Source organism: Capra hircus, chromosome 29 (assembly GCF_001704415.2).
Source record: "Capra hircus breed San Clemente chromosome 29, ASM170441v1, whole genome shotgun sequence".
NCBI classification, from domain to species: Eukaryota; Metazoa; Chordata; class Mammalia; order Artiodactyla; family Bovidae; genus Capra; species Capra hircus.
Genome location: NC_030836.1, coordinates 39,849,097 through 39,865,308, shown reverse-complemented (window position 1 = coordinate 39,865,308; position 16,212 = coordinate 39,849,097). Strand labels below are relative to the sequence as shown.

Below are 16,212 nucleotides of genomic sequence, written 5' to 3'. Positions count from 1 at the left end.
GCTTGGGATGATGCCAGCAGTTAGAGTGGAATCAAAGGGCCCCTGGGGAAGGCTGTCTCTCTCCTTGAGAACCATTAGCAGTGAGTATGGCTCTATTCTCACTGTTTCCCGAGCAGGAATTCCAGAAGGAAGAATGTGATCTCCAACAAGCTTAACTGGAAGACCCAGGTGGGTTTGGCCTTCTGTTTGTATCTTGTGGATGGATGCATCACATTTCTTCCAATATTGAAAATGTGCAATTTTAATACTGCTCTAGCCTAGCTCTTTGACGTAGACTGGCGTCACCTACAATCTGAGCCATCTGGCTCACTATCTAAAGCCACTTATATGTCCCTGGGCTGCCCCTAATGTCTTCACTTTGCCATTTGACCTCTTTTCCTCTTAGCAATCTCCTCTCTAACTGAGGACAGCAATGCACATCTCATGAAGTTGCTAGGAAGACCATATTGGATCAGGAATGTCTAGCAGGGCCCTTAGCATTTACTTTCATCATGTTAATAGCAGTCTTTTCTCCAAGGTGGCAAGAATCTCCCCACTCTGAGATAGTCCATGTGGTTCAGGTTTATTTTCCAGCCAAGCCTCAAGGAAGAGATTACAGTAGAATTCTCTGTATTCTGAGAATTCTCTAAGTCCACTCCCCAAGGACACTGATGGAGGTAAAGATTTTATCAAGAGGTTTCTATTTTTATCAAATCCATTTGTGGCCTAAAGGGAACAATTAAGGCACATCTGAGCATATATAACTAGGAGCTCCTTGTCACCACTACATGCTAAGAACCTGCTCTTTCCTGAGTACTCGGACTCAGGAAAGAAGCATGAAGTGGCTTGGGCTCCTTGGGCTGGTGACCCTCTCAGAGTGTGCAGTCATGTATGTACAGGGACTGTAAGTGTCATCACCTCTCTTTCTGGGTTAGGAGGTAATATGCAATCATTCTTTGACAGTTTTAAAGTTCAACCCTCACTTATTGATAAGTCCTTGCTATGGGTATCATGGGGCTCTGGGGTCTTGGGTAGGCCTGCAGAGTTGCACAATTCTGGGGGTGCCAGTCACAAAATGATCTATGTTTACTCTGGAATTCTTCAGTCCACAACCTATGCAACTGTAAGTGTGGTTCTGTGGAATAGCATTTCTCTTTCGTTTGCTTCTAGGTTTCTTCTCTCCTCCCTCTCTAATTTTGTGTGTATGTGTCTGTCTTTATCTTGATGTCTCTCATTTATCTCTTCATCTCTTTCGATGTCTCTGTGCTTTCAGAATTCTCTGTGTTGTTTTCTTTCAGTTTTTCAATTTTGATGCTTCCTTGTTTCTTTATCCTCTTAATTTCCCTAATTTTTTCCCCATCTTCTGGCGTCCTCTCTCACCGCTCTCTTCTATTCAACCCTGGAGAAAGAGTGGTGGGGTAATTCTTGTCTGCTTTCCCTCTGAGAAGCAGTGTGACCATAGCCAAGTCACAGACTCCCTAAATTTCAAATTCCTCCCCTGTAAAAAAGAGGATATTGATGCCCCTTTTAACTCCCTCTCAAAGCTTAAGAAAGATACAGTGGGATGGCCACAGCAAAGGCTTTCATTGTTGAGACTTCCTATATAACAGGTACATTACATCCATCACGTTACTTAACATGCAAAACATTCTACATTGGGAGTGGGGATTATTACATTCCACCTTTTTATCAAAGGGAAACCGAGACTCCAAATGGTCATATGGCTTACTCATGATTACACTTGATGCTTTTGAACTGTGGTGTTGGAGAAGACTCTTGAGAGTCCCTTGGACTGCAAGGAGATCTGACCAGTCAATCTTAAAGGAAATCAGTCCTGAATATTCATTGGAAAGACTGATGCTGAAGCTGAAGCTCCAATACTTTGGCCACCTGACGGGAAGAACGGACTCATTTGAAAAGACCCTGATGCTGGGAAAGATTGAAGGCAGGAGAAGAAGGGGATGACAGAGGATGAGATGGTTGGATGGCATCACTGACTCAATGGACATGAGTCTGAGCAAGCTCCAGGAGTTGGTGATGGACAGGGAAGCCTGGCATTCTGCAGTCCATGGGGTCGTAAAGAGTTGGACACAACTGAGTGACTGAACTGATGATTACACAACAGAACCTGTATTCAGATGGAGGTCTCTGACATGGTCTTTGCATGGTATTCTGATAAAAAGATGATACTCATAAAAATGTCTGGAAAATATACAGTGCCATTATAATACCAGGTACGGCAGTCATACTATAACACAGACAGCCGACTGCTGCTTCTTTGTTTCCTTTTCTGCACTCTTGGTGGAAGAATCCCTCTAATGAAGATGAAGACCATGCGAGAAACTCTCATGGAAAAAACTTGCTGAACAATTTCCTGGAGGAACAAGCTTATCACCTGTCCCAGAATTCCTCTCATGACCAGAAATTCTTATCTCACCCCCTGAAGAATTTAATGGATGTGAGTATATTCAGAGGATGGTACGTCACAGCGCCCCCTGGTGCTCTGGCCTAGCACTGGGGCTCACCTGGAGGTGCCAGGTGGGATGTTGGGGCTGGGGCTCCTGCAGGAGGCAGAAACAGTGGGGAACAAGGACGCCATTCCCAGAGGAGAAGGGACTCTCATCCTCAACTCTTGGGCTGTGTTGGCTGGGCCCAGCATTATCAGCTAGCTGGTGAACACCCATTTCTGTGCCAAAGATATTAGTTTGAGGGAGATTGTTCTTTCTGAAAGAAGTGGGCCATTGAGTTACAGATAAAGGGTGAACTATAACCAATCAAAAGATAAAGCCAACTGCACATCAAGGGTGAAACCTCAGGCAGAGAAAGTTTATCCTCTGAAGATCCAAGAATGATAACAGTAAAAATGTACTGAGCCGATAAGGCACTTGAGGATGTAATAATCTGACACTATATTTATAGTTATTGACTTTAGAAAAAGTCTTACCTCTTCGTCACGAATGCACAGGCCACCCTTAGTTAGAGGCAAAGAGTAAATACATGTCACATGGAAAGGCCACCTGTGTGGTGTATATAGGACACTGTCTGAGTTTAGAGGGAGTGGCCTGGGGTGACCTGGGAGGACCACATGGAGAAGGAGGCACTAAGACTGGGGCTTGAAGAAGAGGCTGCAGAGTTTCTCAAACGAAGTCACTGGACTTCCCTGGAGGTCCAGTAGTTATGACTCCAGGCTTCCAATGCAGGAGGTGCTGCTTCAATACCTGGTCATGAAGCTAATATCCCACATGCTGCTGAGCACAGGGGAAAAAAAAAGATCAAATGCAGACACCCTTGTGAGCAAAGCCTGTAAGCTGCATAGCATTTGGAAGATGATCTCAGGACACATGTGACACCCAGAGGGAGACAGCAGTGTGGGAATTGAGGGAAGCCAGATCTGCACTGACCCACCCTCTTTGGCTCCCATAGCTAGCCTATTTTGGTAACATCACCACTGGGACACCCCCTAAGGAGTTCTGGGTCCTCTTTGACACCGGCTCATCTAAACTGTGGGTGCCTTCCATCAACTGTTCCAGTCCTGCCTGTTGTGAGTACTCACCCCTCGCCCCATCTTGTACTCACCTTCCCACCCCCTTCTCTACCCTTGGCAACTGACAGACACTCATCTCTTGGGTCTGCAGATACACATATTACCTTCAACCCTCAAGAGTCCTCCACCTTCCGGTATACAAACAAGTCCTTCAACATCATCTGCGTATCTGGGAGGATGAGCGCAGATCTTGGCTATGACACCGTTTGGGTAACATGGCAACAGAAGCTGAGTCAGGACTGGCCTTGGGAACGACCACTGCTTACCCCTCAGGACCCTGTTCCTAGGGAGACAGCACCCTTGCTGACACACAAATTCCCAGAGTGGCTAACTCAGAGAGGGTCTTGGAATGTGGACTTGCAGCTCCTTTGCCCATGAGCAGCTCAAGGTTCATTTTGTTGGGAGCAGGGAGAGATGAGAAAAAAAGCACCCACTTTCATATTTTCAGACTGTGCCAGGCACTTTCTTGCAAATAACTGGTTTAATCCTGCAACAACCTCACATAGCAGGTATTATGATTAGCTCCATGATACAGATGAGGGAACTGAAGTGCAGAGAGTAAGGGCCTGGCCAAGGTCACACATCTGGTAAGTAGTAGAGCTGGTCTGGCCAGTCATGACTCAAGCTGGTGGGGTGTTTGGGGAGAGGATAAAAGTGATCTGAGGCCTCTGGGGGAAGTCTGGGGCTTCAGGTATCCAGTCTGGGAAAGCAGGGGTCACAGATGTGGGAGGGGCCTGATAAATGGTTTCTCACTCTATTGGGCTTTTGAGAACCTAATAAAAGCTATGACCTGCCTCCTCCAAAGTACCTGGGTATTCCAGTCCCCGCCTCTCTCTCTCACACACACAAATAGACATTCCCAAGTGCGTGTTTCCGAGGCAGAGTTTTCATAAGAACCCTTCCAGTGACATTGTATAATGGACTTCTGTCTTCTGGGCAGATGCAGAATCCACAACGCACCTCAATGAATTCTGTCCATTTCTGTCATCAGATCATAGTGATGCCAAAGAGAAGGCTACCCTGCACTCTATTCATTTTGTCCACAGGGGGAACTGCTTGGTCCTGAGTCTTGATTGACCCATATGTACACAAGGCATGAGGTCAACTTGACTCATTCAGATGATGTTTGCCAGAGGAGCAGCTGTTGTTAAATACATAGCCCCACACAAATGGAACCTGAATTCTTGTCGCAACTTGGTCTCACCATCTTAGATTAAGTGAGGTCAAGGCCAGGTCTCAGCTATTCTCTGTGGTTCTAATGCTATCGGCATACCAACCTGCCTCAGCCCCACTTCCCAAACTGTGATGTTGGAACACTCTCCTCTTCCACAGATTGGCAACCTTGTTAGCATTGCTCAGCCATTTGGCCTGAGCCTGGAGGAGTTTGGGTTCAGTCATGTACCCTTTGATGGCATCCTGGGCTTGAGCTACCCCAGCTTCTCCACCCCAGAGATAACCCCCATCTTTGACAACCTGGAGGAACAAGGTGTCATTTCTGAGCCTGTCTTTGCCTTCTACTTGAGCACGTAAGTCTGAGCTGGACAAGTTCTCTCTTCAAATTAGCTGTAAGATGCTTGCAGTTGTGTAAAAAATTACAGACCACCTTTTTCCTGATGGATAATCTAGCCCATGGAAACTGTGACCCCAAGGTCACATCTGGCCCCACCACTGGTTTTTGTAAATAAAACTTTATTGAAACACAACTGTGCTTGTGGGCTCAAGGGCAGCAGCTTGGTCCATGAGGATAGAGGGAAGAGAGAGCAATGATAGATGTCAGGAAATGGGTTGGAGGAAAAGAGAATAGGATTTTCTGAGGGACTTAATATGGAAGAAACGAGAGGGATTGCGGGAGTATTTCCTTCCTTTCCAACATTTCACTGGGAGCCCAGGATGAGCTACACAGTTTGCAGGAGCCAGTACAAAAGGAAACAGTTGGACCCCTTGTTCAACAACTATTAGGAATTTCAAGACAGAGTGACAGAGGTGAGGGGCCTGTTGCATATGGGGCCTCATGGGTAGTACATCATGGATGGTGCAGGTCACACATCAGTGAAGCCGACCCTGGGTGCCCCTGAACCCATGCCCTTGGTGACTTCAGGACTTGACTTTTCTGAAAAATGACAGTTTAGGTAAGGAAAATGCCAGACCCTTCCAGCATGGTGTACCCTGAGGGGATCTGGGAGCACTCAGGTCACTGGAGGGGACCAGGCTCTCTTCAGAAGCCCAGTCAGTTTGCCCAGCTTTGAATCTCTTTTGTGCCACCCATTGGTTGGTGACCAACTTTAGTTGGTTCTCAATCCTTCTAAACCTCAATTTCTGCATCTGTAAAGTGGGGACTCCAGTAGTGCCTCTGATGGGTGCCCAAGCCCAGCCCTCACACAGTGCCTGGCAATTCTCTCCTCCAGAGAACCCCTCTCTTCCTTCTCATGACATCCAGAAGGAGAGTGGTAGCATGGGGATGATTGATGGAGTGGACCACGCCGACTACAATGGAGAGCTCAACTGGGTACCAGTGACCAAAGTTGGGTACTGGCAGATAACCATGGACAGGCAAGCCTCTCCCTCTGAGGGTCACCCCAAGTGATGCTCTCACACGTGTGCATGGACACATGCCGACACAAACATGCTCTCAGACACTCTGTCAAACACCCAAACATACACTGCACCCCACAGACACACATACAAACACACAGAAAGACACAGATGCACACACAGGCACAGATACAAACACACAAGCAGACAGATACACACACACACAGACACACACACAGACACACAAACACAGATACACACACAGATACACACACACAAACACACACAGACATATACAAACACACACACAGACATATACAAACACACACACAGACATATACAAACACACACACAAACACACAGAGACACACAGATGCACACACAGGCACAGATACAAACACACAAGCAGACAGATACACACACACAGACACACACACACAGACACACACACACAGATACACACACAGATACACACACACAGATACACACACACAAACACACACACAGACATATACAAACACACACACAAACACACAGAGACACACAGATGCACACACAGGCACAGATACAAACACACAAGCAGACAGATACACACACACAGATACTCACACACAGATACACACACACAGACACACACACAGATATACACACAGATACACACACACAAACACAGATACACACACAGACATATACAAACACACACACAAACACACAGAGACACACAGATGCACACAGACACACAGATGCACACACAGGCACAGATACAAACACACACAAGTAGACAGATACAGACACACACAGACACATGCACACAGACACACAAACATAGATATACACACACAGATCACACAGAAACACAGATACACACACAGATACAAACACACACAGAAACACAAATACACACAGACACACAAACACACACACAAACACACAGAGACACACAGATGCACACACAGGCACAGATATAAACACACACAAGCAGACAGACACACACATACACACACACAGACACAGGCACGCAGACACACACAGACACACAAACACAGATACATACACAGATACAAACACACAAACACAGATACACACACAGACATATGCGAACACACACACAAACACAGATACACACACAGACACACAAACATACACACAAACACACAGAGACACACAGATGCACACATAGGCACAGATATAAACACACACAAGCAGATACATACACATACAGACACATAAAAACACACACACAAACACAGATACACACAGAAAGACACACAAACACACACAAACACAGATACACACAGACATACATACACAGACACATACACATACACACACACAGAGACACACACAGACATACACACACAGACATACACACACAGACACATTCACAGACACACACACAGACATACACACACACATAGATACACACAGACACACAAACACATATACACACAGACACACACAGACACACAGACATATACACACAGACACACATACACAGACACATACACAGACATACACAGACACACACACAAACATAGACACACACAGACACATACATAGACACAGATATAGACACACACAAGCAGAGAGACAGAAACACACAGACACATACAGACATATACAAACAAAACACAAACACAGACACACACACACACAAACATACACACACAGACATACACACACAGACACATTCACAGACACACACACAGACATACACACACAGACATACACACACAGACACATTCACAGACACACACACAGACATACACACACACATAGATACACACAGACACACAAACACATATACACACAGACACACACAGACACACATACAGACACACAGACATATACACACAGACACACATACACAGACACATACACAGACATACACAGACACACACACAAACATAGACACACACAGACACATACATAGACACAGATATAGACACACACAAGCAGAGAGACAGACACACACAGACACATACAGACATATACAAACAAAACACAAACACAGACACACACACACACACAAACATACACATAAACACAGACACACGCCCATGGGTTCATAATCACCACAGACTCCTGCAGAGACTTCTCACTAGGTCCTGAGGTGATCCAGAGAGGACTGGGCAGCCTGGGGAGGGCTGTACTCACTGTCCTGTGAGGCAGGAAGCATGGGTTGAGTGAAGAGGATCACATGAGTTTCATCATAGGGTTGTGATAAAATGACCAACTGTCCAGGGTTACCGGGACCAAGTGAGTTCTCAGCACATAGAACAGGCAGTTAAAAATACAAAGTCCTGAAAAAAATGGGGAAAACTGTTCTCCTTTGGGAGAAGTTAGTCAGTTGGAGTTAGTCAGTTAGTCAGTCACCAGTGGAGAGAGGTTGACTGCAGTTTTGAGACCTGAGAGCAACTCATAAAAAGAGATATCCCATGTAACTGTAGCTCCCCACCCCACATACTGGGCACACAGTGAGGCAAGGGCTGTGACTTAGAGAATCAGGAAGCTGGGTTCCAGAAGCGGCTGAGAACAAGGGGCAATAATTGAGGAGATTCTATGTGATACTCTCAGAGAAAAGCTGAGCTGTCCTTTGGAGGTCCTCTGGGCTGGCTTGGGCATCCCCTGGCCAGGGCCTCAGTGTCTGAGCCTGGCGAGGAACCAGTGCTGGGAGGCAGTGTCTCCCAGGGAGCCTGTGTCTTCCCCACCACCACTCTAAGCATCTGTTGCCCCAGGGAACCTCCATTTTCACTATGTTGGTTGACCCATCATTGGTCAGAAACCAGATACATGTCTCTGGGTGTTCATCATTCATTTTTAAAATTATTCATTCATTCCTTCAATAAACATTGTGCATCCACTGTGTGCCAGGCACTTTAGTGAGGCAATGAGAATAAAACGTGCCCTAACATCTAGTAAGGCATATGTACATGAAATGACTCACACACATAGTGAATTACCGCTTTGGTGCATGCTAGACGTGAGGAAGAGTCTAGAGAGAGTGACCAAGACAGGAGACTAATCCACTCCAAGGGAAAGACTTCCCTAAAAATGTGGCAATTAAGCTGGAACCTGGAAAATGAGGAGAAATTAGCTAGACAAAGGGGATGGTGGTCTTCTAGGAAGGGCGACAAGAACCTGTCAAGGCCCTGAGGAGTGAAAGGGCCTGGCGGTTTCAAGTACTGCATTCAAGGATGTCAAAGAAGGTGACATGACCAGAGCAAAGGAAAACAGAGTCAGGGCAAGAGCTGAAGCCCTGACTGTTCAGGAGACTTTCAGGGAGGGGACAGTCATGGGGGAGACTCAGAGTGACCCTGGTGCACGCTTTGTCTCACTGTCTCCCAGCATCTCCGTGAACGGGATGGTGATTGGTTGTTCCGGTGGATGTCAGGCCCTTGTGGACATCGGGACCTCTTTGCTGATTGGCCCAAGTAGAGAGGTCACCAACATCCAGAAACTCATCGATGCTATTGCCTCCAAGGATCACGAGGTGAAGGGTCATGCCACAGGGTCACTCCTGGTCTCCTTGCATACCAAGGATCAGCAGGACCAACCTCCAGCCTCCCTCTTTCTCTTACAGCATGTGGTTTCATGTCAGAGCATTGGGGTCCTGCCTCCTTTCATCTTCACGATCAACGGCACTGACTACCCTGTGCCCCCTCAAGTCGATATTCGGCAGGTGAGGGGCCAATCCTGTGGGCTGGCTCTCAAATCTGGAACTTGCAGGAATCCTCTTTGGGCTGCTGCTGGGAGGAGGGCGCCCTCTGCAGGCCAAGTCACACCATTGCAGATGTTGCTGAGCCCCTCTGTGGGAGGCCAGTGCCTCCCACAAAACCAACCACGTTTAAAGGACAGTCTGCCACATCTATCCTCTGGAAAGAAATGTGGAGACACCATCCCATGCTGGCATGATACCTGGCATAAGGAGAAGGGAACGCTAAGGTCCTCTGCCCTCAAAAGTCTTCAGTTCAACCAAAGCCTTCAAATGGATAAACCTGGAAAGTCAGCTCTAGCAATCTCTGAAATAGGCCATGTGACAAGGAGGGTGGCTGGGGACAGTCCCAGTGTGCTGTCCCACCATGGGGTTGACAGTCTCCTTTCCCTTCTCACAGTTGTCCTGGTTTGGATGTTAACCTACCTGGTTACCCCAGTCCTCGGCTACAACTTCTCCTTGCTAAGCCCCAGTCCCCCCCTTTGTGAGTTGGGGTACCCGACCCCTCTGCGGGGAGGTTGGATGCTAAGGTGAATAAAGGGTGCACAGTGACTGCACAGCTCCGGCACAGGGTTAAGACTTAATATCAGCTCCCTGTGGGAGTTCAGGGCAGGCTGGTGGGCTCAAAGAAGGCTTTAAGCAGAAGAAGACATTTCAGTAATTCTAAACCCCCAGCCTCATGGAGGCATAAGGAAGCCTGCTTGTGTTTAGGCAACTCTATACTGGATTCCACGCACATGGTACCCCTTAGGGTTGTGCACAGGGGTGCTGGGGGCACATTAGGGATGATGAGGTCTACAGACAAAGAGAGCATCAGGGTAAGTCATTGAACTCAACCTGGAGTGCCATGGAGGATAAGAGTATGTCCAGGAAGGTTTCCTGAGTGCAGTATAAAGAACAAGTTGTGGGCACTGCTATATTTAAGATGGATAAACAACAACGACGTACTGTGTAGCCCTGGAACTCTGCTCAATGTTATGTGGCAGCCTGGATGGGGAATCTTGGGGGAGAAGGGCTACATGTATATGTATGGCTGTCCACCTGAAGCTCATGATATTGTTATTTGGCTATAAAATAACATTATAAAATCAAATTTTATCTCCTCATCACCTGAGGAAGTGGGGTACACCCAAGAACAAGAAGGGCCAGGACATGTGGTTGTCATCGGGCAGGGGGATACGGGAAAGGAGGATTGGGAGTTTGGGTTTATTAAATGAAACCTCATATAGAGGATGGATAAACAACAAAGTTTAAAATAAAAAATGTTTAAGAAGAGAACAGTTTGTGGTGAAGAGAGAGAAAACAGGCATTCTCTGCAGAGTAAACTGTGAGTGGAGGTGAGAAGGGAAGAAACAGCAGAGCATGAGGGGAACTACAGGCCACTCTTGGTCTTTTAAAAAAATGATTGAAGTATTGTTGATTTTTTAGTGCTGTGCTAAGTTCTGCTGCAAAGCAAGGTGACTTAGTTATACATATACAAACATATATATATATATGTATTTTTCATATTGTTTTCCATTGCAATTTATCACAGGATATTGTATATAGTTCCCATTGTTATACAGTAATACTTTGTTGTTTATCCATCCTCTATATTAGCTTTTATTTAATAATCCCAAACTCCCAATCCTCCTTTCCCATACCCACCTGCCTCATGGCAACCACACGTCTTGGTCCTTCTTATTCTTCGCTGTCCCCCACTTCCTCAGGTGCTGATAGAACCACTTGATTCTTACCAAAGGAGGGAAATGAAACCAAAAAGTATGCCAGGTCTGGATATCGATAGGTGTGGCAGGTAGTGGCCCAGGGTGATTGATGTCTGTTTCTATCTCCCCAGAGTTCTCAGAACGTCTGTATTAGCAGCATTCGAGGGGACACAGAGGACTTGCACTCCTCAGAGACCTGGATCCTGGGTGATGTCTTCTTGAAGCTGTGTTTCTCGGTTTGTGAAACAACAGGGTTGGCCTGGCTCCTGCAGTGTAAATGCTGCGGCTGCTCAGGAATCAGTCAGGCCCACTCCAAACACACATTTTCTCAACTCAGTGCACACCTGCTAGGGATGCTGGTAAACTGTGTTTGAAGCTCTGCAAGCCCTATTCTCAGTAAAGAATAAAGGATTCATCTCAATGATGCTGATATGAATGGGTGCCTCTCTTTGGGCAGAGGTAGATCGTATCTGGGCAGGACCTAGAATCAAGTCTGAACTACTAGTGAGAGGAGCCCAACTCCAGCTGACTTCAAGGAAAGGGGAGGGTTATTGGAAGGATACTGGGGATCCAGGATCTGGGATATAGGAACCAGAGAAGATCCAAAGATCTCAGGGACTGGACCCAAGAAATCAGAAGCTATCAGCTCACAGTTTGACACCCTCACTCTTTCTCTTCTCTCTTAGATTCTCTTAGCCTGACAACTTTCTTCTCTCAGGCTTCTACATCTACTGAAGGACTCTGCAGCTGCCTGCCCCAGGGCTTTATATCTCTAAAGCATCTAGTCAGTAAGGAAAGAAACTCAGAAGGCATCAGGGCTCCAGGGAGGGATCTGATTGACCCAATTCAGATCCTGAGTCCATTTCTGGACCAATCGTATTGGTCGGGGCATGGGGTCTTATGATTGGCCCTACATGGTCATGTGGCCCTGACCCTGCACCAAATATGATTGACAGTTTACTCCAGAATCACGTGACTAGAGATTGAGAGGCAGCCACAAAGGAAGTGTCAGGGAGAGGTTCTAGACCGTGGAAGAGTTTATGGCTGCCCCACCAACTCCACCACCTCCTCATTCAGAGAGATGGTAAGGGGTAATAAAATTATACTGTATTGTTGCCATTCTGGAGGAACATTGGCAGTGACCTTCTGCTGCAGGGAGATATGGGTAAGGCCCTTTACACTGAGATGGTTCCCTTCTGTCTCTCCACCCTAGTCACCAGCTCTCTTCCGCCCACACCTGCTTTGTCCTTTCCAGTGGCACTTTGCAAGTGACAGACCCATGTGGATTCCTGAGCCATCCTCCTCAGGGTCCAGCAAGCGCCTTCCTTTGACCTCCAGTGATGCTGGAGAGGGTGCCATTCATGTAAATGGGGGAATCCAGGGTGCACAGAGCTCTCAGCCTCTCTGTGCTTCCTTCACGGGCAGAGCCACAAACTATTTGGTTCAAGCTGCCATGGTTTGCCAGTTTTGGAGTGGAAGTATCACTTTTTCTCATTTTGAGACCCTAGGCAGAGGCCCAGGCTGGGGACAGCAGGGTCAGAGTCAGATCCAGAATAGAGAAGGATCAGGAAAGAATAAATAAGGTGGAAAACACAGTCATCTTTTCATTCAGTACAAATTTACTAAGCACCTACTATGTGCTAGGTGCTGTGGTGGACCCCAGGGATAGAGAGCTGGGCTAGGAACTCACCTCCAAGTCATGGAGACAGATAAAGAGACAACTCCCAACTGGGAGGGCCAGATGGAGAAAATGACAATAGTGTGGATGGGAGGCCAGAGAAGTAAAGGGCTTCCTCTTGAGGGAGACAAGGAAAGGCTAGCATAGGGTGAGAGGAGGGGTGTTGACATTAGGCTTGTCACCCTGATCCTGAAACACACCCCTAAACCCTGCAGTTACTATCTGTGTGCAGCTTGGCCATATGTCCCGGGTATATGTGCCCAGCCACTTTGGGAATGCCCTGGATTATGATCGACATGTGGAGAGTGAAAGAGGTCCAGTTGCAGAGCTGATAAACAAGGAAAAGGTGAGAGAAGAATCAGTTATTTTTCTTTAACAGTAAATATCATAGACCAGGCTTAATGGAGAGGCAAGTGAACAGTTTGTCAAACTCATTCTCCAAGTTTTCTCCATGGAACCATAGACAATGGTGCTGTTGGTGAGAAATCACCAAGAAGAGCAAGAATAACAGCTCTGGTTAATTATAGATGCTAGCTCACTGTCTCCCCATGAGCCCTGGGAAGGCATGACCCCCATTGTACAGAGGAACGATGTCTCCTATCTTCTGGCTCCAACACTTGTGATAGATACGTAGCCACCCTCAAGAAATACACTTTAATTAAATGAAAGGATGAGTTAGTATATGCTTCCACTTGAACACAGTGCTGCATCCGTGTCAGGAGACATGCATGGTCTCAGCATGGCTACCACCATGATATCACCTGGAAAAATCACTCTAGATCAGCCTAAGCCCAGGACTGGAGCTGGTGCCTGTTAAGGTACTCCTTACTCTTAAGGCTCTATATTTGTAGCCTGTGACACCAACATGAGGGTAAATCTGATCTTTAAAGCAACAGTCTTACTCCACCTTCCTTCCACTTTTATCCACTCCAAATTGTAGACCAAAGATTTATAGCCTTCAGAGATAGAAAAGGTAGGAAAAACAGGAAAGAGGAAGATCTCAAACCCTTCTTGTAAGAGTGCAAATTAGTACAGTCTTGGGTGATGATTTGTCCTAAATATAAGTATAGCTTTTGTCCCAGGAATTTTGCTTGTAAGATTTATGTAAATCTATGATTAGAAGCACCCACAAACATAAAGAAGCAAGGATGAAGTCCTCAGAGTCTCTAACAAAAGTGAAGATCTGAGACATCCCAAAGTCCACTCAACATAAAGTGTCCACAGCATAGACAGGCCATCATGCAACCAACTGCCTGAAAATAGTATTCAGTGTTAAGAGAAATCCTTCCAATAGGACATTGAGAGAAAAGAACAGAATATAAAACAGCATGATCTCAGGCTTGCAGAGCACGTGGAAGACAGTGCAGCATCCTCACCAGGCATATACACCCTGGATTTTCTGCCTTGATTCAGACGCCAGGACAGAAGTCAGAGGGTCAGGCACAGGTGACAGCAAGGCCACTGTGGGAGCCACTGAAGACCCATAGGGCCCGAGACAGGGTGGAGAGGCCTGGGAAGTGGGGAGGCATCCACAGGTACAGAGACAACAGCTCTTCGGTGGGGGTGATACTTCCCACTCTAAGGGGATCAGACTGGGCCTGAGACGGAAAAGGAACAGGTGTTGATCTATATTCCCTCCACAGAGACAACGTATCGCTGTTTCCTCACCTAGGATCTAGTGGAAGATAACCAGAACCCTAACTGAGCTGGCACTTCTGTTTTCTTGGCTCTAGGAGGAGCTAAAGCACTGGCCCTGATTACTCCCCTCCTCACCCTTACCAGCCATCCTTTCCTTGCCACTACTTCAAACCTGAAATCACACTACAAAGAGAGTTGTAAAGGCCTTTGGTTTCTTGTCAGTTTACCTTATCTCCTAGGGTAACACAACAAGCTGTTACCATGACAACCTGCACAGTTCAATCTCTCCATATTATAGGGGACTAAAAGATCTTCACCACCAAGATAATCATGATGGTGTGATCACACACCTAGAGCCAGACATCCTGGAATGTGAAGTCAAGTGGGCCTTAGAAAGCATCACTACTAACAAAGCCAGTAGAGGGATGGAATTCCAGTTGAGCTATTTCAAATCCTGAAAGACAATGCTGTGAAAGTGCTGCACTCAATATGCCAGCAAATTTGGAAAACTCAGCAGTGGCCACAGGACTGGAAAAGGTTAGTTTTCATTCCAATTCCAAAGAAAGGCAATGCCAAAGAATGCTCAAACTACCACACAATTGCACTCATCTCACATGCTAGTAAAGTAATGCTCAAAATTCTCCAAGCCAGGCTTCAGCAATATGTGAACCACAAACTTCTAGATGTTCAAGCTGGTTTCAGAAAAAGCAGAGGAACCAGAGATCAAATTGCCAACATCTGCTGGATCATGGAAAAGCAAGAGAGTTCCAGACAAACACTATTTCTGCTTTATTGACTATGCCAAAGACTTTGACTGTGTGGATCACAATAAACTGTGGAAAATTCTGAGAGAGATGGGACTACCAGACCACCTGCTCTGCCTCTTGAGAAATCTGTATGCAGGTCAGAAAGCAACAGTTAGAACTGGACATGGAACAACAGACTGGTTCCAAATCACGAAAGGAGTACGTCAAGGCTGTATACTGTCATCCTGCTTATTTAACTTATACATGAGAAATGCTGGGCTGGAAGAAGCACAAGCTGGAATCAAGATTGCTGGGAGAAATATCAGTCACCTCAGATATGCAGATGACACCACCCTTATGGCAGAAAGTGAAGAGGAACTAAAAAGCCTCTTAATGAAAGTAAAAGAGGAGAGTGAAAAAGTTGGCTTAATGCTCAGCATTCAGAAAACTAAGATCATGGCATCTGGTCCCATCATGTCATGGGAAATAGATGGGGAAACAGTGGAAATAGTATCAGACTATTTTTTGGGGGCTCCAAAATCACTGCTGATGGTGATTGCAGCCGTGAAATTAAAGGACACTTACTCCTTGGAAGAAAGGTTATGACCAACCTAGATAGCATATTAAAAAGCAAAGACATTACTTTGCTAGCAAAGTTCCATCCAGTCAAGGCT

General features: G+C 46.3%; 1 pseudogene; it reads left to right on the top strand.

The window, feature by feature from the left end:
- Positions 816 to 14,859, top strand: LOC102171491 (annotated as a pseudogene).